We start from the raw sequence: 25,209 nt of genomic DNA, 5'->3' as shown, positions 1-25,209 counted from the left end.
GATCTGGGGAGGATCCCCAATGTGAATCTCCTGTAATTGATCCAGTGTCTATATTGATCCCAAATACAACCTCAAGTTTGGTGAAAAATCCCTGTGGCCACTTTCACATGAGTCACAGATACGCTGGCAGAAACTCGATTTTATTTACATAAACGAGGGATGCCTTATTCCATCCTGATTCTTTGCACACGGACCATTCAGGAAGCAACCTCGGACCCTTTACCACTTGGTCCTACCCAATGTCACTGGCGTTTTCTCCCCTCCCCTTCAGACAGTCTATGACCCCTTCAGGATGTCTATGACATCCTCCCCACAGGCCTCGAGGTGTTCCCGTTCTGGCACCTGTTCCTCCACCCCCCGCCCCCCACCCCCACCGACCGGCCTCCCTCCTCCGGCAGCACAGTTCAAGTCCCTCTGTCCCCAGGAAGTGTGCCCGAACCATTCCCGTCTCCGGCACTTCTGGCTGTGGTGTGCATACCAGAGCAGACCGTACGCCTGTTCATAAAGGTCTTTACTACCCTCACATGCAGGTTTCCTCTCCTCCCACACTGGACTGAAGGCACCTCCAAAACACTCCTCTCGTCATTTCTCAGAGCCTGCAGACGGTGCGAGGCACCTGGCAATTAATAATATTCCCAGTTTGAGTAAAGCATTGGGAGGTATGACTGCTCTTAGTTTAACACACTGTTAAATGGCCTATAGGAGAACACACAGTTCTAACTACGGTCATCCGAGCAGCAAATCCAGAACTGTACAAACTGTTTGTAACTCCAGGGCGAATAAACGCACCCCTTCCTTATCCCCCGGGGAGTCCGGCTCTCCCCCAAACACTAATCAACCACGAGGGAGTCGCTCTTTCCCGGGCCAGTGGGAAGGCAGAGCCTGGGTGCCAACCATCCACCTCCCACTGGAACCCTTACATTCCTGGGCCCAGCCTCACCCAGCCGGGCACATCTTCCAGAAGAACCAGAAGCCAATTCCATCGAGGTCATGACCCCTTCCCCAAGCAGGGAAACCCGCCTGCTCCCAGGAACAGTGTCAAACCACTGACCTAAGAAAGCAAAATTCATACTCACAGGCAACGATGCCTTCGTCTTCAATTTCAGGCCAGCAGCTCTTCTGCAAACCTGCTCATTTCCTGCAAAGAGAAGAAAGGGATGGAGAAGCATATTAGCAGCTGCTCTGGTAGCCTTTGGCAGTTTCCTGGCCGACCTCGGGCTTCTGCACCTTCTCTCCTCCTTATTCCCAACAGCATGCTCCCCGCCCGGGAACACCGCGTGCGAGCTGGGTGGGCGCCCCTGGCTCCCCGCACACCGCCCTCCCCCTCCGTGGCGCCATGCCAGTCTCAGATTGACCACTGCCTCCAATTCCCTGAAGGCGCTGGGCTCCTTCCCACTCCGGAGTGAGGCCCCCTCTTCTGTAGCATGGGGTTGCCTAGCAACCCCGTGTGCCGGCTCGGAAGGCCCTCCTAAATTGGACCTCACAGCACAGGGCATCTCCTTGTACAGCTGCCTGAATCTTAACAATCTGGCTCTGAATAATAACACAATGGTAATTGCATGCACAGGCCCCAAACTACATTTAAATAATGTTCAAGAGCTGACACAAACCAACAAAGGCCAGAAAATGCATTGCGGAGGTTGACCGTAAGGCCAGGCGGGACGTTCGGTGCGGGAGGGAGTTGACACCAAAGACTTGAGTTAATGACAATGCCAACCTGAACTGTGAATTCTCCTGCCTTTCTGCCTGAGTGTGTCACCACTTTAATGTGCTCTAAGTGAGTTTGGGATCTGTAGAGGCAATTAATGCCCAGAGATAGTGATGCTTCCAGACAGGATGCCCTTTAGTGCCTCAGCAGCACACACGGGGTTTTGGAGGGAGAAGAGGAGAGGAGGATATAGGACAAGAAGGGAGAACCGTGCATGAGTGATGTCCCTTGGCTTTTATGATCGTGGCTAAATACGTTTCAGAAGGTGGGAGAGAGAATTTACTAAGCAAGAGCACAAAGCACTTGCTACCTCAGCAAGGGACAGATTCAGCACGACTGATGTGTTTCGGGATAAGAAGTGAAGGCAAAGAGGCTTGAAGCTGGCTAACAGGCAGACGGGAGCAGCTTAGCGTGGTGTGGGGACGGCCGTGCATGCCAGAGTCCAGCCTTCAGTCTGTGTCCCTGGCAGCGTGTGACAAAGAGCCCCGTTCAAGGCACAAGAGCCTTAGCATGATGGGAGAAGGCAGCGATAGCAGCAAGGGCCCGCAGATCAGCCCCAATCCTTTGGAAGCCGAAGCACATTTTTTAAAAAGCTCAAAATCATTTCGCGAGGCGCTGAAACAGATATTTACACGCCCACCTACATCGTAGCATAATTCACGACAGGCAAGAGTTGGAAGCACCCCTAGTGTCAGTGGACAGACGAATGGATAAGCAAAACGTGGTCTATGCATCCGGTGGAATATTATTCAGCTGTAAAACAGAAAGCAATTCTGGCAGGTGCTACAACATGAATGAATCTTGGGGCCACTTGCTGAGTAAATTCACCAGTCACAAAAAGATAAATAGTGGGGGTGCCTGGGTGGCTCAGTCAGCTAAGTTTCCCACTTTGGCTCAGGTCACAATCTGGTGGTTTGTGAGTTCAAGACCTGCATACGGCTCTGCACTGGTGGTGTGGAGCCTGCTTGGGATACTCTCTCTCTCTGTCTCTATTTCTGCCCCTTCCCCACTTTCTCTCTCTCTCTCAAAATAAATAAATAAACTTAAAAGAGACAAATACTTAGGATTCCACTTACATCAATATCACAGAGGCAGAAAGTGGAGTCGGGATCACTAAGGGCTGTGGGGAGAGAGGACAGGAGTCAGTGGTTAGTGAGGACAGGGTCTCAGTTTGGGAAGATGAAGCCGTTTTAGACACAGATGCTGGTGACAGCCGCACGGCAACACGAGTACAGTTATCGCCCCTAAACAGTACACTTAAAAATGGTCAACATGGTAAATTTGATAATATATTATGTTTATCACAATTTTTAGATATCCCCCTGCAATAGTAGTACAACATACACTGTCTATAAGACTTCTGTCCATCCTCCCCTTGGAAGTCAAAAGTGGCTCAGACAGGGAGACAGCCACCAGGACTCAGGGACCAACTGGATAGTGTGACTCTGGGCCACTGGAACCCCATGGCTTGTTATGCGTGGGGTTGGTGCAGCCCAGCGTCCGACTGAGGTGGCTGAGCATCGAGAAACAGGATTATCTTACGTCCACCTCCTGATGTCCAAACACCATCACCCTCCAGAACGTGGGCTCCTTCCACCCAACCGGTCCCGTCCATCATGCCCTTGCCTGCTTCCTCCTCCAGGTGCGTAGGCTGGGATGACACTCTCACTCTTACCCTTTGCTGCCTCTCAGCAACCTGCCTAGAAACCCGTCCTGTGCCATCCACCTGACCTGCTCTGACTCTTTCTAGGGGACCCACAGCAAGCTCTGCTTCCTTCATGGAGCCTTCCAGATGCTCTCCATTGTGCTTTCTCTGCATGCCACTGCCTGCAGCCAGGCAGTTGCTTAGTTGGGTACTACCTTGCTCTCAAATCTGGAAGTCTTGTCTTGCCTCTCCCAGTGTGTCCCCAGCAGGACCCCCGGACAGGGATTGTCAGCCTTTTTTATCTGCCACAGCCTCTAGCTCAGGGCTGAGCACACCAAGGACCATTCCCTCAAGGCTCTCAAAAGGACAGCTGTCCTGCTTTCCCTCCCAGGGAATCTGATCACAGCACCCACTCCTCCAACCTCCCGCCCGGGGTGGAAAGCATGTCTGTGGACTGCTGAGCCCTGGAGCTGCGTATTCAGGGCAGGCATGCAGATGCCTTCAGTCACTTAGAGGCGTCACTCAGTGTGTGCAGTGAAATATTGAGCATTTACAGATTTTATTAATTTGCAAAGGTCATTAGAGCTAACAGCTTCTCCAAGTAGAAGTGAATAAGTAGCATGCAGCACTTGTTTTTTCAATGTCCTGAGTTTTTTTCTTGGAATGGTGCTTTTTTAAAACCTCAAAAAACAGTCTGACAAGTGAAAAAGGAGCAGGGGGAATGCAGGCTTGGGAGGCAAGAGAAGGCCAATGGAGCTCTAGGTGAGCCTCTGCTTTGCTCTGAAGCTGCGTCTTCCCACCTGCGAGAGGAAGGAGGGATCACTAAGCTCCCTCCAACTTAAAATAAGCTAACATCCAACTTCGGCTCAGGTCATGATCTTGCAGTCTGTGAGTTTGAGCCCTGCATCAGGCTCTGTGCTGACAGTTGGGAGCGTGGAACCTGCTTCGGATTCTGTGTCTCCCTCTCTCTCTGCACCTCCCCCACTCAGGCTCTGTCTCTCTCCCTCAAAAATAAATAAACATTAAAAAAATTAAAAAATAAAATAAAAAAAGCTAACGTGATGATATGAGGTAAGCATGCGAAGTTAGCAACTTGCCCACCCGCCCGTTACTCTGCACCCCCAGCCCCAGCCCTCCTACCAGCTGTCGGAACCTACGGCACCTCTAGGTGGCACAGGCGCAGGTGTGTGCCCCAGCAGCCAGGAGAAGGGCCTTAAATGATTTCGGGGGCTTTCTCAGACCCTCACCTGGGTGCTCTCAAACCCAACAATCTGGCTGCCTCGCTTGCATTATATCATTAAGGAACACTGTGAACTAATGACTTGTTTTCTCGAGTCTCCAGGAATGGCTGGAAATGGGTCAAAGGGCAGCATCCAGGCTCCATCTTCCCAGCCCTTGGCTCCATGACGGGTTGGCATTGTCTGTCAAGTGCCAGGCCTCTGCAGGCAGATGCTCTTGGTTCTCCTGAAGAGTGAAGGAAGTAGCATTCAAGAAGCAGAGGGGTCAGGGTGCAGCCTGCTGTCATGGGGAGAGACGGTGGGCCCTTGACCAGACCGTGCAGTCTCATAGCCCTCCCCTTCTCTGAGGCCCCTCTTCTCTCTGCCCCAAGTTCTGACAGACACCAGAAGGTGGGAGGCCCACATCTGCCCATGCTCCCACCGCCAGATCGCTCGTGGCTTTTAGTAGCAATCAGACCAGGTATGAATCACAACTGTGTGACTCACAACCTAATACTAATAGTAACATTAGCAGTAGTAATAGTTAATATTAACTAATATTTGTGGGATGCTTTCTGATTAAAAGAGTATTTTCCCACTCCCTTGGCTGGCAGGTAGGAGAGATTCAATTCATGTATTAAGCGCCTGCTATATTCCAGGGTCTTCGCTACCTGTTGGGGACGCAGACATGAAAAGTATGTTTCCTGCATGCAAACCCCCTCTAGGATGGCTGAAGGTCGGGAAGATGGAGGCACAGGAAGGCTGAGTAACATTCTCAGAGGCATTTATCTAGGAAGTTCTAGCAGTGTTCAAACCAAGTCTTTGGACTAGAGGCCTTTCCCAACGGTTCCAGCATTGCCTGTGAGTTTAGTACACATTTAGCCTGTACAACACGATCCAGAAGGGACCGGCCAGAGGCCAGCATGGTTTCAGGACAGTGAGAGTTTATGCCCAGAGCGACCAATGCGTGTGGATGTCAGGCCATGTTGGCCCTGGACAGGCCAGAGGGCGTGCAGGTCAAAGCCTACTGCAGACATGGCCTTGACCTCTCATGGCCTTTCTGCTTATTGATGAAGACTTCCTCTCATCAGAAGGGCTGCAGAGATGCTGCCTTAGGAGCTGATGCAAATTTAAGAAATCTTTTTTTTTTTTTAATATTAGTCTGCACTCATCCTTGTCTTCTAGGCTGCACCAGCACTTACAATCAGCATGTGACATACACTGGTTATTTTTCTTCTGAAGGTCCCTATTGGCTTTTTGTAAATGATGTCTTGTGCTTGGAGGAGCCCTTATGAATCCCTTAATTTACAGGAGGGTACCCAAGCCCAGGGAGGGCAAATAATTCACCCTAAGTCATGTCAGAGAGAAGACAAGAACCAGACCCAGGTCCCCAGGGTGCTGGCCTGGGGCCTGCATATGCCCACCCTCAATGGTGGGAAAGTAGGTTCGGGCTGCGTCTGGCTTGCTTTGAGCCCCCACCGCAGCCCTTCAGCGAGCATGCGTGGCTGGGATGAGAGCACTCTGATGCTGGACAGCGGCCAGCACAGATCCCCTCTCCGCCCCCTTCAGTGATGCTAGAGTGACCAACTCTGCCTCCTCGCCTTGAAATGGTAAGCCTCACAGGGAGGGCAGGGGCCATGAGAGGTGCCCTTGGGGACAGCAAGGTCACAGTTTCTGCTGCAGGGGCCTATAGCTCTCAGGAGGCCATAATGCATTGTGCTTTGGAGCCAGACTGATGCTGCCAAGTCACCCTGGGCAAGTGACTTAACTGCTCTCTGCCTCAGATTTTCCGCAGCAGAGCAGGCAGAATCATGGCACTCATTTCCTCTCTCACAGGGCTGAAGGAAGAACTAAATGAGAAAATGGAGGGAAAACCTGGTGCAGGGCCTGGCATTTGTGTATTCTCAGGTGAGGTGAATGAGATCAGCTTTTCTCGGGAAGGTCAGCTCCGTGAAGAGGGAGACAATCTGAAAAGGCTACGTACCAGATGACGGCAGCTCTATGGCATTCTGGAAACGGTAACAGTAAAAAGATCAGCAGTTACTGGGGGAAGAGAAGACAGATGAACAGGTGAATCCCAGAGGATGTTTAGGGCAGTGAAACTACTCTGTGTGATCTTGCCACGGCAGATACATGTCTTTGTACGTTTGCAACAGCCATAAAACTGTACAACACAGAGTCAACTCTAAACTGTGGACTTCGGTTCATAATGATGTATGAATTCCTGCTCATCAATTGTAACAAATATACACACTCATGCAAGATGTTAGCAATAGGGGACCCTGGGGTGGGGGAGGAAGAAAAAAAAGGGGTTAGATGAGAACTCCCTGTGTTTTCAGTTCAATTTTTCTCTAAACCGTAAACTGCTTTAAAAAATCAAGTCTATTAAATGTTTTAAAAAAGACCAACCATGCCAAAACACAGTGCTCAGGGCCCAGCAGCACTCAGGCCATCACGGAGCCACCACTGGGCATCTGGGACCCACGAGGGGGACTTAGAGCTGGAGCAGGAGACTAGCACGGTCCTCGCAATGTGAAGTACAACTGTGTCCTATGTCCAGTGAAAATGGAAAGCCAGTGGGGAAGCCAGCAGGCTAGAGCTTACAGCAGCCAGGACATCTCTGGCTACTGGGCAGTGACTCAGCCATAATTTACCCTTCCCAAGCACACACCCTGCGCTTGCCTCACCCTCCCTGCCTTCCAGCGGGGGGATCACAAAGAGATTCAGCCTCACGCCCAAGGGCCAGACTCCACCCAGTCTTTTCCTGCACTCTCCACCCCTAACACCAATATAGTAGGTGCCTAACAAACATTTACTGAATTAAACAGTGATTATCTGTATGCCTCTTGCTCTCCCCATCAAAGGAAAGAATCTGATTGCAAGCCTTCCTAAACCCCCAGCGAAGTATTCGCTGAGCAGAGTCAGGAGCGGAATTCAGGCAAAAGTAACACACCCATGGGAGAGACATGGTGTTCGGTCATGGGGCCACCGTCCACGGTCTTGATGCTGGCCTGCTCAGCCCTGAGCCCCCATCTAGCAGGATGCATGAGCCCCTGCTCCACCTGGGAAGGGCAAGAGGCCAGTGTGCCCTGTATGTGAGTCACCTCCAAGAGCCTGAGGGGGGCATCGGGGAGGCTGCATCAGGATGAAGGCCCTCAGCCCACGGGCTAGATGTGGGGGTGACCCCCAGAAGTGGTTTTAAAGCAGGAACTGAGGCCCAGCCCGTGACACCTAGCACAGCAGAGCACCAAGCAATTTGGTCTAGTCTGATTCTGAGAAAGGAGGGGGAGTATGTGTGCTTGTGTGTTTCTGGGAACAGCATCTGCTAAGGCAACTGAATCCTCCTTGAGTCATTGCTTTGGGGGTGATGGCCCCTTCCACGTCCAAGTTTCTGTGACCTTGGCCTAGAATCTTAAAATAACCCTGAGAAGGAGGGAGGGCTAAGCCCGGAGCCAAGCCAACAGTGGGGCCTGGCCTGGGGGAGCAGGGGAAGGGAGGAAAGCCTGTCCAAGGATCAAAGGCCCAATCTCCCTGGTCAGGCCACTCGGCCCAGGCCTGGCTATTCAGTCACGCATATTTTATTTTTTCTGGCCTCAGGGAAGTGTTCCCGGGGCTGGGCAAATCTGAGCAAGATCTGCCAGCAGGGAACGGCCTAGAGCAGCTGAGAGAGAGGGCAGTGGCTGCCCACATCCACCGCCCCCCTCCGGCTCCCAGCAGCCCCCTGGCCAACGGCTAGGGTAGGAAGGGGGAGGGTGTCAACCGAGGGGTCCTTCCCACTGCTCTCTGGCCGGTGAAACAGGAGAGGTTAATTCTCAGTCACAACATGGGCAGGCAAAGAATATGCAGTTTTATAATCACAAGTAACAGTTCACATTGAGGCTAGCAGAGGGCCAAGGGTTAGGAGGGGGAATCGGAAGGTGCGGTGGGAGCAAGGCGTGGTTAGGCCGAGTGGGAGTGATACCAGACAGGTAATGGCGGCATTCAGAGCTCCAGACAGCAGAATGGGGAGGCGGGCCTGTTCTGTCTTCAGCGACCATGGGCTTCCCCTTGACGGCTTCTCCTGCTTCTGTGGGTCTTGCCCCTGGCCCTGACCTGGTTCACTGAGTCCTGTTACTCCCCCTCCTCCCTCTGGCTAAACCTGCTTTCCAGAACGTTCCATCTCCACCTGGGATACATTATGATGGAATACTTAGTGCCGCTTTTCTTTCTCTCAGAGAAAAAGGCATTTCCAGCCTCCTCTCGGGTGGAAAAGTTATAGCCCCCGGGAAAGGGATTTATTTCCCTTTTCGTTTTTGAACTCCACTGTTTGCTCTGAATCACATTGGCGACCAGTACGTAAGTGACACACAGTAACCAAGGATGCACATGTGGATGGCGTCCTGGGTGTGTGGAAAGAGGACTGGGGGACCTTACAGCAGGAGGGCCCCCCCCACAGAAGAAGGAGGATTCCACTGCCCCCTGGCCCTCATCTCCCTGCGCTACCCCACCATGGAGCTTGGGTAGGGGACACATATGTTTTATTGTCCCAGTAGGGACCCTTTGGAGGGTGAAGGGGGATACCGTTAGTGATCTAGGGACAGCAGGCATAAAGTGGCAACAAGTCAACCTGCGTGTCACCCAACTGTATCACCCAACTTTGAGGCTTGGAAAATCCTAGTCAGAGCTCTTCTCTGGACCCTCCTTGGCATCACTCAGGTAAAGGAGGTCTGCCTCCACCACCCAGCTTCCCCTCTTAGGAGGAGGCATCAGAAATGACCATGAGAGAGGCCACCAGGCATTATCAGCACCCGGAAAAAGCACTACACGTATCCCTGTGAAGCGTAAGCACTCCTGTCTGGCCCTGGCGACCCTCAAGCCTCCCCGCTCAGATCCTCGCAGACCCCCCACTCCTGCAAGAAGTCTGCCCAGATGCTCCATTCCCCTCAGCACTGTATGAGTGTGAGTGTAGGGGTGGAGAGAGAGAGAAGAGAGAGCGAGAGCACACAAATGACAAAGGAAATGGCATACAGTTTTCACAACAGATGAGTCAAGGTATAAGACTGTCCAAGTTCCTCAGGCAGGGGCCATCTCCCCACCAGCTCATTGGCTCTAGGGGACAAGTACCACCGTGAATCATTCATCTCTGGACTCTCCTGTCCCTCCCCTGTCCTCCCTACCCAGGTCCCTGATTACAGAGTCTCTGATTTAAAGTTGCTGGAAAGAACCGAATTAAACTGAACTCCTGCAATTCGCCCCTCAGTGTTAGGGACCCTGGGTTCTAAGAGGGGTCCTGTAGTCCCTCAGGGGTTTATTGATAGTCTCACGTCAGGGTCTAAGTCATCCTCAAGGCAAATACTCCTGAATCTCCGTGACCGTTGTAGGACTATTCATGGTGGTATTTTTGCAGTCCTGCAGGGTGATGGTTGTTGGGTGGGAGAGTCTGAAATAAAATCCAGAAAGAGGCTCAAGAAGAATTCTATTTTCATAACTGGAGGGCAGAGGAGGGGTGGGGTATGGCCAATGAACCTGAACCTCCACTTATCCCCTAAAATCCCCCCATATCTTAGAAAGATAATAAGGCAGTCAAGACTAAGTGCAGGAGGATGGTGCACTCAGTAAGTTTAGGGAGGTAATCGGGGAAGGCTTCCTGGAGGCAACATACAGTAAGCAGAGGCTTGAAGGATTTGGAGGATATCAACAGTAAGGGCAGAAGGCGGTCTAAAAACGTTTATGGAATCGCCCCATCCCACTCTGATAGCTGTGGGAGCAGGGGGAGAAGGCAGAGAGCACAGGCTGGACTGAAGCTTCTAGCTTCGGCCCCCAGGGAAGCATCTGGGAGGGAGCAGAGGGACTGGCCTGGGCTGAAGCCATCCCCAACTTCTTCCCTGGCTACTTCCAATTCTGCCAGCTCTGGGAAACCCAGCCAACTCAGCATCTGTGGCCCCAAATGTAAGCTCGCCCTGCATACCTCTCATTCAGAGGGGAGGGAGCTAGTTTCCAGGGGCTGAAGCCTAGGGAAAATATGCTCTGAGCTGAGCCGATTAGTCAACTCATCGAAACATTTTAACATCTAATGTCTGCTTGAACTTTCGTTCACCAAACTTGGGATGTAAAGCCGAGGCCTTTTCCTAAACCTCTCATCTCCTGGTTGGAATCTATCCTTTCGTCTTTTTTGTATAGGTCACAATCCTGCAGCAGTGCCCACACTTTCAAATTACAGGTTTTCTTTAGTGGAGTGAGCAATTAAATACACTTGCAAAATAATCTGAGTGTAAAAGTCTCCCTCGATCTGATGGGTATTTCCCTAAACTTTCATAGCTGTTTCGCCCACACCTAACTCAACCACATTTTGGAAAAATAGCTAGTCTTGTTAAGTTTTTCCAAAGCTTTAACTTAGTTTTCATTGGAAAGAACCTCTTCCCCCCCCACCCTTATTTTTGCTATGGTATTTAATTGGTTTGTATAATACTTAATTAAATTGCATAATTACAACAGCAAGTTCCACTGGCATAAACAGGTTTGGGCACTAAGCCAGCTGCCTCTAGGAAAGCATTTGGCTCAGCTGGTGGGTGCAGACCTGGTGGACATTTGGGACAGCTGGCTTCCTGCCTCTCCCCAGTGTCCCCCAGCTGTGGGCGTCAGTCAGAGAGGATGGAGAGAGAGCCCATAACTTTGGCATGATGGGTGACTGCCATCGTGTAGATAGCATTTAGTGCTCCCCTTATCAGGACCCGGGTGAAGGTTAATCCACCAAGGACTAAGGACCAGACACCCATCCTGCCCCCACTTGGTCCTCACCTGGTGCTGTTTCCTCCTCCCCTCCCTGCGCCTTGCTGAGTGGGTCCCACCCCTCCGGATGCTTTCCCCCTCTTCCCCTCCCACAGGCAGGGTGCCCTCTGGTCGCAGCTGTCTACAAAGGACTTGGCAAACTCACTTTACAGCTTTAGCGACAGGTAACAGCCAAATGCAGCGCCCTCCCAGAGGTCATGGGAATGTCTTACACTGAGCTGGGCTTCTGATGATGTAGTCGCAGGCATCTGCAGTAGGTTGGCTGGCGGGTGAGGGAGGTTCGGGGTCAGGGGAATGTCCAGGAGTCCTCCCTCAATCACACCGTCTTCCTGAGACTGAGCTTTGTGACCCCGTCCAACCGAGTCACAGCAGCGCACGTTTCCCTGAGAAGCTGGGGCTGTGGACTCACCTCTGCCTTTTTTCTTCATGTTCCCAAATCCCTTACATGGCATGGGATGCCACCCCCCTTTTAACCTTTATCAAAGTCATTTTCTCTATCAAAGGCAATCCTCCCTATTTCATGGATCACATAGAGCACAGGTTCACATTTACCTTAAATGTCATCAAACCAACCAACCAATCAATCCATCTTAACTATTCACAGGCACCTACAACTCATACGGAGAAGAAATACTCGCCAGAGGAAGACATTTGTAGTGGACATTTCCCCATCGGCAATGTGGTTCAAGGGTGGTCATGGGTGCCTGAAGCGCCCCCCAGCTTCGCTCAGCTCCTCGGTTGTGGCGATCGGACAAATTCTGTGATAAAAGACACAAGGTGCGCTGGTGACCTCTTGGGGAGAAAAGCTCCAGTTTTAGAGATGTGGAGAGTGTATGCAAGGCTTGAAGCTGCTGCAGCCATTTTGTTAACAAAAGAATTCGGATGCGGAGGCCCCGCTATAGAAAACCAGACCTTCTGAAGGTCACCAGCTTCTGGCCTTTTCATTCACCTAAGCCAATACGTTCCCTTTCGTGTTTCTTAAGTGGTTATCTTTTAAAAATCAAACTAATACATATACATGGCTTGAAAAATCAGAAGTAATAAGAGCCCAACAGTGAAAAATAGCAGGCCCAGCTCAGGCGCACCCCATACTGAGCTCCAATTCCCAAATCTCTTAGCTGCGTATCTATTTCTTATGCTCTTTGCTGCCGTGTTTCTAAATAACATGGTGTGTCCATCCCCGGGGGCTGCCATGCCAAAACGCCGCAGACTGAGCAGTCGGGGTGGTGGAGCTGGGGAGCGTGTAAACAATAGATTTATTTCTCACTGTCCTGGAGGCTGGGAAGTCCAAGATCAAGGTGCCAGCCAATCTGGTTTCTGGTGAGGGCCCTCCTTCCTAACTTGCAGGCGAAGAACCACCTTCTTGCTGTTTCCGGACTCAGTGAAGAGAGAGTGAGCTCTCCGTTATCTCTTCTTATAAGGACACGAATCCTATCGGATCAGGGCTCCATCTAAGGACCTCATTTAACCTTACTTACTTCTTTACTCCAAATACAGCCAAATACAGTGGGGAGTCGGGGTGGGGGGTTAGGGCTTCAACATACAAACTGAGGGGCAGGGGGGGCACAAAGTGTTTCATGGCACATGCAATTTGCCACTGTTTCTGGATTTTTCACTTTAGGCTGTTAGCTGTTAATGTCCCATAATGGAAGGCAAGGTTTTATCTTTCTTATGCCACTTCCTCTAAACACACATTTCTGTTCTCTGTACCTTCAGCAGATACAACAGAGCGATACCACCACTTTCGGTGAAATCATTTGGCAGTGCTCCCCGTATCGTGGCTCACTGAGGAGCCACCTGATACTTCCTTTCTTGCATAACTTATTTTCTCTAGTGTTAAAAATGGCTTGAGGCACAGGGGTGGCTCAGTCAGTTAAGGGTCTGGCTCTTGATTTTACCTCAGGTCATGATCTCACAGGTCATGAGTTCGAGCCCTGAGTCGGGCTCTGTGCTGACCGTGTCTAGACTTCTTGGGATTGATTCACTTTCTTGCCTTCTCTTTCTGCCCTCCTCTGCTCATGCTCTCTAAACAAACAAATAAACAAACATTTTAAGGGAAAATAAATGGCTTTATATGCACCTCCCACTTATGTATACACAAACTGATTGCCAGAGCTGTTAACATCCCTCTTCAAATAGCTCAGCACATTAGGAATCTGTCAGTTCCCTTGTTTTTCTGGGTGGAGGGGAGTCATCCCATCAAAAGTCCCCCCCGCCCCCCCCTGCCCCCCGCCGTCTGGAGCTGAGCCTTCTGTACAGATGTCCACCTGGAAATTCTTAATTAAATCCCTTGTTTCCTGGATCCAAAACTGCACTCATTTCTATCGCTTCTGTAACAAATTACCATCAACTAAGTGTCTTAAAACAATGTAACTTATTATCTTCTAGCCCTGGAGGTCAGAAGTCTGAAATGGGTCTCACTGGGTCAAATCAAGGTGTTGTCCGAGGTGAATTCCTTCTGTCGACTTTAGGAAAAAAGAGGATCCGTTTCCTTGCCTTTTTTTTCTAGCTTGCAGAGGATGCCCACATCCCTTGGCTCATGGCTCCCCACCTCCACCTTCGAAGCCAGCAACCGTGGGGGTGCGGGAGGCTTTTCCACCCTGCATTACTCTGACCTGTTCTCCTGTGTCCTTCTTTCTTTCCCTTCCAAGGTCCCCTAGGGATTACACTGGGCTCCCGAGGACAATCCAGGGTCACCTCGCACGTCAAGGTCAGCTGACCAGCAACCACGATTCCATCTGCACCCTGAATGCCCTCTTGCCTATAACTTCAGATTCTCACAGGTGCTGGGGATTCCCACGTGGACATTCTGGAACCATTCTCGTTTGTGGCCGACTCTCATCTCATTGGTGCAAATCTTCCTCGAAGGGAGGTAGGAGGTGTGTCATCTGAGACCGTGCCTGTCTGACTCAACTTTATGCCCTCTCCCTCCCTCCCAAGAGCTTGCTTCCTGCAAACAGAAGGCCAAGTTGAAACCACTTTTCCTCGGAAGGCTGGAGGTATTGTCTCTGTGTCTTCCAATTTCCAGGGAAGCTGCTGGAAAATCCAATTCTGTTCTGCGCTCCGAGTCTTCTATACCACCCATTTCTCTTCTCTAAGAGAGCTGGGTGAGGTTGAGCCCTAGCATTCGGAAGCTCCACAATCATAGGCCTTGGGATGGGTCTGTTCCAGTCACAGTGCTCCGTCGAGCAGTCTGGGGTCAGGCGCGCATCCTTCAGCCCAGGGGACTTGCATGTATAGCTTCCTGATAACTTCCTCTCCTAAGGTGTCCTTGCTCTCCGTTTCTGGCACTGCCTCCTGGCAGCCCTCCTGGATGGAGCTTCTAGTGTCCTTATTTTTTTTCTCTCCTAGTTTCTACAGCGCTGTCCTCTTTTCCTACTGTCCGAGGAAGTCCCTCAACCCTACTTTCAAATCTTTTACTGAACTTTTAATTTCTGCTATTATATGTTTAGTTTTTCAGAATTGTTCCTTATTCTTTTATAGTCCTTTTTTATAACCCTGTTCTCATTTTATGGCTGCATTATCTCCTCTTATCTCTCTGAGGACATTAATTATGCTTTTATTGAAGTTTTCTTCTGCTCCTGGGTTTGACTCTACTAATGCCAGCTCTTTGTTTTTGTTTTTTATGTTAACTTGCTTTGTTCTCTCTCTCTTCTCTTCATCTCTTATGTTACAAGTTTTAACAAATGCCAGGTGATCCTTGACCACCATTAGTATTTAAGAGTGAGACACTAATAAGTTGGTGATTTTTCTATGGGGGATTGGATAGAGTTCTGGTCATTTCTTTGGGGGACTGTGTGCATATGTGTACACACACATGTATATATACATACACACACACATACACACCTAACTACACATACTTCCTACATATACACGCATACAGATTCACATATACACGTATACACACACACACACACACACACACACACACACACACATTTATCCAATGTATGAGTAAGGGTTTTTTTTCCCTCTTGGCCCAACTAGTTTACTTACAAGGGAAGCCCGCTCTCGCCCTGCCTGGAGGTCAGACAACGGGCTGTCAGTAGTCCTGTAGCAAAGGGCCTGGATTCCCACCACTCATGTACCGTCTTTAAATAAATTCTCCCATTTTGGGTAAAGGGCTCAAACTTGCTCTCAGTTGGAGGCTGTGTCTAGAGCCCAGAACTTCTCTGCATCATAACCTTCTGGAAAGCAGCCGCTGGTCTTTGACCAGGGAGGAGAGAAGAAGTCGTGGGGGGATGTGGGGTCTGCTCATGCTTCATGCAGACTTTCAACCAGGCCCCATGTTTTCAAGCCCATTCCTCACCTCACCTTCCAAAGTATCTAAGATTCCTACTTCTGATCTGTCTGAGGGTTTGGGGTGGGACCCAGAGCAAATGCTTCTAGAGGCTTCTTCTCGCTACCCACGCTTGGTTTCTAGCTGTCCTCTGCTACATGGGTAAACATCCATCTGTCGACTTTCCAACCTCCACGGTCTTACTGACATCCCTCTCCTCCGGGCATCTCTTCCCTGGGCTTCCCTGTCCTTGTGGAGCTCGGCATTATCATTTTCCCTAAGGCCACGGGTGGGGGGATGATTAGGGAAGGCGGTAGAGACAAAAGTCTATGGCCAAGTCACCATGTTCAACCGGAAGTCTCTCCTTGATCTTGGGGATGCTCCAGGTGGGGTTTGCGGTATGTGAACCAGACCAAATCCTGCTTCACACACCACCCCATCGTGGGCTCCCTGCCACAGCTCAGGGCACAGAGGGCCACCCTGCCCAAACCTGCCTGGGCAGCCAGTTCCCAGCACTGCCCACTTGGGGGTCCACAGGCCCCTCCCCAGTGCTCACATGGCCCCTGACTACAGTCCCAAGAGCTTCTAGTAAGTTCTCTTGCTCTTGCTAACAGCTCTCAGCTCCCACTCCTATTCAAGGTGCTTCCCCACCCTGCTCCAGTCGAGTACCATTACTGAATGGCCCGTTGGCAGCAACAGGGCCTCCACCTTGCAGGCATAGGGATCTTCCAAGAGTCTGTTGAGTGGGTCAGTCAGGAAGAGCCAACAAAGGGCTCTTTCACACGTACGGGTGACACAAAACCATCCACATCTCCCTTTCAGGTTCACACGGCAGAGAGCCCCGCCGGGCATATTCCGTGACCACCCGTCAGTCAGCCCTGGTGAGCGGCCCGGTGTGGCCCGCGCTCATCGTCAGGGTACAGCTGGGCGAGATGAGCAGGGCAGATCTAACCCCTGCCTGAAGAGACAGACTCTCACTCAACACCTGGGTCCCACGTACACCGACAGACACACCAACCACAAGCCGGGCAGCAGCGCAGGATCTCATACCACGGGTGCCAGGCGGAAACTCCAGGCCCGAGGGTCCGTTGCTAGCCTATGATCGTGGTTGCCTCAAAACTAGTACTAAAATTCACTGAGTCATTCGGATGGAGTCTCCCAGCAGAAAGAGGCCCGTTAGCAGGAAATGGATTTTTTTTATTAAAAAAATTTTTTTTTAATTTATTTTTGAGAGAGAGAGAGAGAGAGAGAGAGACAGAGCATGAGCAGGGGAAGGACAGAGAGTGACAGAAACACAGAATCTAAAGCAGGCTCCAGGCTCTGAGCTGTCAGCACAGAGCCCGACGTGGGGCTCAAACGTGTGAGCCGTGAGGTCATGACCTGAGCCGAAGTCGGCCGCTTAACCGACTGAACCACCCAGGCGCCCCAGGAAATGGATTCGGTATCAGAAACACGCTGCCTCCACAGAAGTATGGCCCAAGTGGCCATCAGCTTTGCTCTTGCCCCCACGCCCCCACCCTTGTCCCAGCCTCTACACAAGTACAATCTAAATAACAGCCCTGTGGTCCAAGTGGCCTCAGAGGCCGGCAAAGAGTGTGTGGGTTCCCTGTGAGGCAGTCGACCTCAAGCACAGGCACCCTCCTATCCTCTTAAAAAGCAGCAAATGTGTCCCCTCCCCTGGGGAAGAGGCCGGGGTGAGGCTGCTGCCTCTAGGAGCCCCAGGCAGATGTGGTCACGCTGAAAAGTGGGACAGCATCATGCACCTGCGCGGGTAAATGCCTTCCCGACACCATGGGATGCAACAGCCGATACCTCATTGAAGCCCACCAAAGGCTTTGTTGTTTAAGTGTGTCATTCTTCTGCTGTGAATCACTCCCCTCCATGATGCCCCCTTTTCCCCCGACACATAATTGATCTGCTGTTCAGAGAATCGGATTCTGAACACCACGCATGCTGAAAAGGACATTTGCCTGTTTCTGAATGATTCTTTAAAACAATAGCAATAAGGAAATCACCACCCTCTCCCGACAGCCATGCCTGAGTGCCTGAAAACACAATCACAAAATAAAAATCCAGGGGGTCGGCAAGCCACAGAGGGGGTTCTTTCTTATCCTACTGAGCTCGATCCAATCTCCTGTGGTGGCCATTCCCATGATGCTTTTATCCCCGATTCCATCCCTGTCCATGCTCTGCCAAGTTCTTGATGGAGCCCCGGTGGCTCACGATGTTCGGTGTTCAGTGCATCTCCTTCCTTCCCCTTTCTGGGATGCTGTCCCTCTCCTTCTACTGCAGGGGCTCTGCCTTTCCTCCTGCCCCTTCCTTCCAGCTTTGCCAGAGTCTCCACCTTTGTCTTGGCCCCAGGCTCCTCTTTCTTTTAAAGATTCATTACAAAGTATTTGAGACATACAAAAAGGCATAAAAACCATGTAACAAGCACCTGTGTACCTGCCACCTGCGCGCATGCATGAAAGGCAGCCCTTCCCCACTCTGGGCCCAGGGCCTTCTCTGATACCGCAGATCCGAGCAGCCTTTGTTCGGCTTTTCCTTGGAAAAACCCCAGGCTGCTGCATAAATCCAAGGCATACCCAGCTGTCACTGAGACTATCCGTATTCATTCCTTCTCTACCCTTCGTGGGTGCAACTGCCCCCCCCAATCCCCAGCCTCTCCTCTTCACTTGTGATTTGACTGCTTCCCCCATCCTCAGGGGAGTGGCTTGCCCAAGGGTCCCTGCCTGGTCAGAAGTCACATGAACAGGTCAGTGGAGAGCCTACAGTTGAAACAGGGACTTTAACCTGGGGGGTGCCCTGGGGCAGGACCACATGCTTCCTTCTCACAGCCATTGGTACATTAGCATTGGGGTGCAGGAGCTGGGGAAGATGAGGGAGGGGGCGCACTCTGCCTTCTGTGGTCTTGCAGTGTCTTGGTGACAAGAGTATGTGCACAGAGGCAGCCCAAAGCCAGGCAGGCACGCTGGTACCTGGGAGGTGTCGTGGGGGTGTGTCTGTCTGTCTGTGTAGCTAGAATGGGGGCTGCTGAGGCCTGAGGAGGCTGAGGAAGATTAGAGCCTGAGCTCTGGGGGTGGGGGGTGGAGCGGGGGTAGAGAGAGACACACAGAGGGACAAGTTGAACCTTCCAGGTAAGGGAAGGAGAATGAGCAGAGACAGGGATGGTGGGGGCAAGAGTGGGGGCAGAGAAAGGGAGCCCAGCCAGGCTGGAAAGGCAGGCGAGATAAGCCAGCTGGGCAGAGTCCAGGGTGGCAGTGGGCTGGGGACGGGTGGGTGTTGAAGCTAGGAAAGCTAGGCCACCCAACCTCTGCCAGGCCTGCCTTTGTTCTCAACTCCAGTTTAGAGGAGAATATGTGTGTTCAGGAGCCCTTTGTCCCTGTTCCCCAGCCCTGTCCCCACTCGCAGCCCCATGGAAGGACACGGAAGGGCAGTGCTGACCGCTGACCACACTGTTGACACTGGCACGACCTAGGCAGAGGTAGAAGTTAACTCGCTGGATGCCTTCTTGCCTACAGCCCGACTGAGGAGACAAAGGGGCACCCACACAGCCACGAGGCTCCCGTGGCGTGTAGCACCCATGGCCCTGGGCAGAGGGTAGGGTTTGAGTAGGGGGTACCTATCCTACTTCAGGAAGCTCCAGACTGGAGCTCACCATCCCTTCCCACCTGCGCTGCTGGCCTTGTCCTCCACCTCTGCCTTGCCACTCATCCCAGGCCACCTCCCCTTCCCCCTCACTCTCACGTGTCCATGGCTCCCTGAGGGGTCAGACCCTGTGCCCAGCAAGAGTGTTAGGGCACAGATATCTGCCTTGTGAGTCACTACTCTTCTCTGCCCAGGGCCCTTATTTGCTGCCTCCCTCTGCCCTCACCTTTCTAGCAAAGTCCATACTCCATACTTCATTTGCTGAGGCCTAAGTGGCCGAAAACAATATGAAGGGTGCCTTGTAGGGTAGTTAAAATTCAGTGGAGTCAAAGCCACAGCCCAAAGTGGTATCTCAGGCAGCATCAACAAAACCATGCAGGCCAGGGACTACATGCCTCACCAGTGCAGAAGGGTGCAGGTTCCCGTGGGAGCTCATGGCCTAACCTACCCCACCTGGGGAAACCTGAAAGCTGCTAAGAGGAAAGTAACAGTTTGAGGCCATTTTAGGAATGCTCTGAGGGGTGAAAGAATGGACCCCGTGGAGCTGTGACCTGTCAGGGTTGAGCCTTTTCTACTAAAGCCTTCCCTCTAAAGCTGTAACATCGGCCCCATCCTCTGGCTACAGTCTGGGTTGGGTGGTCCCTGCCCCAGGCTTAGATCCAGCATAGAACCCATCCCACCACCTCATAAGTCATTTCCAAAAGCAGCAGTTATGCCCTTAGTCATCTGTAGTTTCCTAGGACCAGGCACAGGAGAGGTGCTCCATGAATGTCACATTAAAGAAGGACCATCCTCTGGGTGGCCTTTGCATCACTGGATTGAGAGATGTAGAGCCTCTGAGTAAGGGGGTCTTCACCACCCAAGATTTCTCTGGTAATTTTTGTGAGAGCTATAGGCCATCCTTGACCATTTTGCATGGATCTTTCAGCCAGGACCAGGTGTCCCAACCTGTCGAGCCTTCCTGATAGATGGGGGCTTTCACCTCATGGTCCTCACCCATTCTTTCCAAGGTGCCCATTCCCATTTGTATCCTTTCCACCTCTGATTTATACTCAAAATCTCCTCTGGGCAGAGGGTGCCATGGAGAGGACCCCCCCCCCAAAAGAGAAGACACACTAGGAAGCTGGCCTCTTCCTCACCACTCACCCTACACTTTCTTTGCCCTAGCTCTCACTCCCCTGTGAGCCTTCCCAACACTCAATTCACACTGATCCTTCTAGCTAAATACTTACTGTTCTTACTGTCCCTACTGCTCATTTGGGCACTGGCCATGAACATTCCCTTCTAGACTGTGTCTAAAGTAGATGGCACTATAAAGAACAACTAAGTCCCCCTTATAAGTTCATCAGGAGCAAGGCCCATGAAGAGTGGAAAAGGCATGTGTGGGAAGACTTTGAGCTCATTGGGGATAGAGCCAGAATTGGAACACAGGTCTCTGGACTTCAGTTTAAGGACCCTTCCTCTTTGAGTGGGTTGGGCTTTGACTTCTTAACTACCTCACAATCCTGAAAAATAAAGACTCTGTTAAATGTCTAGCATTATCCCAAACTGAAGATCAAGCAAAGGGTTGCCCAGATTAGGACCTTGGTGAATATTTAGTGATTGGTTCTGTTATGTGTTCTAAGGCCTAAAATGATCTCTGCAACCCACTCCTCAGGGTCTGTGTCACACTTTCTGCCAACACAGCCCAGTCCAAGCCTTAGCCTCCCACAGAAACCCAGCTGAAATCCCTCAGAGGGATGACAAGGGTGGTGTAAAGTTCCTGTCCTCCAGGCCTACTGGTGATTTTCATTTGGTCTGCTGCCTGAATTCTCTTAGCCAGTAAGCAAAGAGGCAAATACCCATTTTAAGACCGGCAAGAGGATGTAAATGATAAAACTGCAGATCAGTTTGAGAGTGAGGTGGAAGCAAGCTTGAGGGCGTTTATGCCTACCTAGGGACCAGTGATCAGGGTCCCTAGGACATGCCTTTTCCCTCCATCCTGCAGTGGGAAGATTCTCAAGATAGTTAGTGAGTATTTACAGAGGTGCAGCATTCTATAGGAGGGGCTGGGGGAGTTCTCCTCCAGTTAGTTTGCCATTTGGTTAAGACAAGACATGAAATAGTAAATGAAGCTAGATTACTGGACATACAGTCAACAACAAAAACTCAATTGTATTTTCTTTGGACTAAAATAAATGGAGGACAAAAAACTTTTTAAATACTTAAAGATCATCTTTAAGTACTTAAAAGGCATCTCCCAAAAATCTAAACAATAAATCCAAGCAAATATAGCACAACCTCTATACTGAGAAGTATAAAACAATCCTGAGAGAAATCAAAGATGTAAATACATGGAGGTACTATGTTCATGGATTGAAAGAACCAATAGTGCTGTTATCTATTTTCTTCTGTGTGATTTATAGATTCAATGCAAGTGCAACAGATTTAGCCACATGGTTGTGTAGGTATATGCAAAACTGAGTGACTTAAAAATTATTTGAAAATTCAAAGGCCCTAGAATAGCTGAGACAGTAATGAAGGGTATAGCTGGAAAAACTTCACTACTGCATATTGGGACCACTACCATTAAAGTTTCAGTAATAAGACAGAGCCATATGGATGCAAGGATAGTAGGCCAATGAACAGATTCCAGAAACAGACACATTCATGTACAGTCACTCACAACAAAATCTTACTGCAATTCAATGAAGAAAGAGTGGTGTTTATCATAAATGGCACTGAGTCAACTGGATATCTGTATTAAAAATATAAACCTTTATCTCCTCTTCACCCAAAACAAGAATTACTTTGAGATGGACCATAGACCTAAACAAGAAAGGTCAAACAATAAAGCTGCTAAAAGAAAACCTAGGAGAATAAATCTTCATGACCTTGGGTAGGCAAAGACTTTCCTTAGACAAAGCCAGGAAAGGACTAATCAAAATTGAAAAACAACCCAACCAATTAGACATTATTAAAATTAAGAACAACCATTCATCAAAAAACACCATTAAGGAATAATGAGAGAGAACTGATACCAAAATACACAAAGAAAGCCTGCAAATAAGAAGACAGACATACTAATTAAAAAATGGGGAAAATGTTTGAAGAGCCACTTTACAGAAGAGGCTATAAAAATGGCCAATAAACATATAAAATCATGTAAATGCAAAAATCAGACCATAGTGACATATCACGACACCAACCAGAATGGCTAAACTAAGACACACATTCTTAAATTATTGGCAGGAATAGAAATCTATACAACTATGTACTTCAAACAAGTAGTTAGCGATACCAATGAAAAATCAATATACACATACCATATAAACCAAAGATTCCACTCTTGGGTATCTCCCCAGTAGAAATGATATTTATATACATCCAAAGGCATCAGTAAGAATGTTCACAAAAGGTTTTTTTTTTTTCAAAATATTCTCAAACTAGAAGTGACCCAAATGTGTACCAACAATAGAATGGGTAAATAGATCATGGTATACAACAACAAAAAGAATGAACTTCTGGCATAGTCTACAAAATGGAGAAATCTATGCCAAGTGAAAGACAAAAGCGGTGAATAGGGCATGATTCCATTTATATGAGTTTGTTCAAAACAGCAAAATTATTGTCTGGTAACAGAAACTGGGGTAGTAGTTACCCTTGAGGGAGGGGGTGGACCGGAAGGAGACAAGAGGCAGGCATTCTGAGGATTGGGATGTTCTATAACACGATCATGGTTTGACTACAAGGGTGTTTGGGCCCTTTACCAAGAAGGTGGGGGTGGGGGGATGGGGAAGGAGCAGGTGTGGGAGGATAGGACTATAATGGGGAGGTAGGAGAAGACTAAGGCAGTACCAGTCAGAATATAACCGGGGGGAATGCTGGCCTTGGGTGACCTTCCATGTGCCCAGGAGCCTTGAGGGACAGAGCAGCAGTGCAGTAAAAGGTTAATGCATTAAACGTGGATCCCAAGGACAAAAAGACACCTCTACCAGTACTTGGTCCATTTCAAAAGATAAGTAAACATGAGTGGCTTTTCATAGTGGGTCATCAGAGACAGCTGCCACCGCAGGGTCTGTACACACGTGTGCCACTGGGGACCACAGAAGCCTGGGTCTCCAGCACTGGTTTGCATCAAGTGTGGTTGTTCCAGAGGATGTTCATAAAATGAGTTTTCTTTTCTTCCTTTTTTTAAACCCCCCCACCCCCAGTCTGCAAACTACTTCCCTCTAACTTCTACTTATTCCCCAGGAGAGAAAGAGGAGAAAATATCTCAGTTGGCACCGAGCCTGGAGCCTCACCCAGATAAGAGAGATGTAGCTTTACGTTGTGTTTAATTCCTGCAGGCTCCTTAAGGTCTCCACCCACTGACTGTGGAATTTGTCACCTGCCCCAGGAGGGCTTTGCCAGCACTGCTTTCCATCTCAGCCTGATCTGGATGCCCCTGGCAAGTTGGGCTTACCCGTCCCCTTCCCGCCCTGTAGGACCCTTGGTGGCAGAAGAGTGGCTTAGGTGTGCCACTTCCTTCTTCTTTGCTTCTCCTCACCCACAGAATTTGGGATTTATTGATATTTGTTTGCTTGTAGCAACCTGGCAATCTGGTTCTATCCCCCACCCCAGCCCAGAAACTTCTATTAGGGTGGCTCTGGAAGTCTGTTATTTGGATTTGCTCTCCATCTGTCCTGCGCTCAGTGTTGCTGTTCTCCGTGTTAAACTGTTTAAAAATAAAGTTGAAAAAGTAACAACTAAATAGATGACAGCCTGGCAAAAACAGCAGCTGTTGCCCATAAGGCAAAATAGAAAATATTCCCCTGGATATATTTATGTAGAGATGGATATTACAGAGTAAGAGAGAGGAGAAAGTGGTCTCGTTCACCGCAATATTGTTTAACCCTCTCTGATGCTGAGGAGGCGATGGCTATTTCATGCTGGCACCTGTTACCTCGGTCCTTCGGCTCAGAATGTGAATGGATGGGGTCTAAAGAGTCCAAAGAAGCAGCTGGTGTCTGGGAACCTCCATGAGATGAGCATTTGTATTCTGACACCAGGTACAAGTTGGATCCAAATCAAATCAACAAGTCCAGACATTGGAACAGATACAGCAAACAATTTCATATGAATCCTGCCCACGAAAAATGTAACATTTGGTTGGGTTAGCATTACACAAACTTACCAGAAGTTTCATTTTAAAATCCAAGTCGGATGACATCAAAGGCACAAGTGACCACACAAAAATTGGACTTCAAAGTTTAAAGTTCTAAGCTTCAATAGACACAATCAAGAGAATGAAAAGACAAACCATAGAATGGGAGAAGACATTGGCAAGTCATATACCTGATAGGAAACTTATGTCTGGAATATACAGACAACTTAGATCTCAAAAATTAAAAAAAAATTAAGTATGGTCGAAATATCTGAATAGATAATCCTTTATGGTCAATAAACACATGAAAACATGAAAAGTTGCCCAATATCACTGCCCATCAGAGAAATGCAAATCAAAACCACAATGAAACACTGCTCACACCTATCAGGATGGGTAGAATCAAGACGTCAACTACTAACAAATGTTGGCAAGGATGTGGAGAAATCGGAGTCCCTGCGCACTGCCAGTGGGAATATAAAGTGGTGCGCCATTTTGGAAGAGTCTGGCATTTCCTCAAAAGGTGAGACACACAGTTACCATATGATCCAGCAATTCTACCCTGACATATATGCCCAAAAGAAATTAAGATACATGTTCACACATATGCTTATATATAAATATTTATAGCAGCATTATTCAAAATAGTCAAATGTGGAAACGAATGTCCATCAATCAATGAATAGATCAATAAGATGTAGTATATCTTTACAATAGAATATTATTGTAGCCACAGCCATAAAAAGGAATGAAATTTTAATATATGCCACAACATGAATGAATCTTGAAAACCTTATGTAAAGTAAAAGAAGCCAG

At 49.5% G+C, this 25,209-nt stretch overlaps 1 protein-coding gene across 3 annotated transcripts in view; it reads right to left on the bottom strand.

Annotated features, from left to right (window-relative positions):
- ZBTB7C (zinc finger and BTB domain containing 7C) overlaps positions 1–25,209 on the bottom strand; it is a 276,283-nt gene that overhangs the window by 149,483 nt on the left and 101,591 nt on the right. Inside the window, exons 3-5 of one of the 3 annotated variants that reach the window (XM_029922910.1) lie at positions 6,555–6,613; positions 2,785–2,828; positions 1,077–1,138 (exon numbers count right to left, since the gene is read on the bottom strand). The gene's annotated coding sequence lies outside the window, so the exon portion shown is untranslated. Of the gene's footprint in view, positions 1–1,076; positions 1,139–1,355; positions 1,404–2,784; positions 2,829–6,554; positions 6,614–25,209 lie in introns of those variants that run through there. The other 2 variants (XM_029922911.1, XM_029922909.1) reach the window with 2 other exon arrangements.

Source organism: Suricata suricatta, chromosome 14, assembly GCF_006229205.1.
Source record: "Suricata suricatta isolate VVHF042 chromosome 14, meerkat_22Aug2017_6uvM2_HiC, whole genome shotgun sequence".
Classification (NCBI taxonomy): Eukaryota; Metazoa; Chordata; class Mammalia; order Carnivora; family Herpestidae; genus Suricata; species Suricata suricatta.
The sequence above is the reverse complement of the archived record's forward strand: the minus strand, read 5'-3'. Positions and strand labels throughout refer to the sequence as shown.